The sequence below is a fragment of the Formica exsecta genome, unplaced genomic scaffold (assembly GCF_003651465.1).
Source record: "Formica exsecta isolate Colony F162 unplaced genomic scaffold, ASM365146v1 C16217082, whole genome shotgun sequence".
In the NCBI taxonomy this organism is placed as follows: domain Eukaryota; kingdom Metazoa; phylum Arthropoda; class Insecta; order Hymenoptera; family Formicidae; genus Formica; species Formica exsecta.
Window position 1 is genome coordinate 1 of NW_021843227.1, and position 322 is coordinate 322.

Sequence of the window (322 nt, forward strand, 5' to 3'; positions counted from 1 at the left end):
TGTATCTATAGATACCATACCAGAAGGTGAAGAAAAGAATATGATCGAATTAACAGTAGAAACTGTTGAAAAAAAAAAGAAATTTTTGCACGAAAAGGTATTATATGAGGAGGCAATAAACGATTATAAGGTAACTTTCGACTCCAACCTGACAGCAGTAAAAACAGTTGCAGACAAATATAAACTTTCACCTAAGATTCTTTTGTGGGAAATACAGTTTCATGCTCAAAAAGAGTCGAATTATGTATTTCATAAAAATAGGAAAATAGAAGGAGAATACATTTCATATGCACAGGAAGAAGAATTATGGCAATATTTAAAA

At 30.4% G+C, this 322-nt stretch overlaps 1 long non-coding RNA gene across 1 annotated transcript; it reads left to right on the plus strand.

Moving 5' to 3' along the window:
- On the plus strand, nt 1–298 carry LOC115242233. The gene is made up of 2 exons (XR_003885393.1): nt 1–97; nt 168–298. It is a non-coding gene; the product is annotated as an uncharacterized LOC115242233 (long non-coding RNA).
- Nucleotides 299–322: the final 24 nt, after the last annotated feature.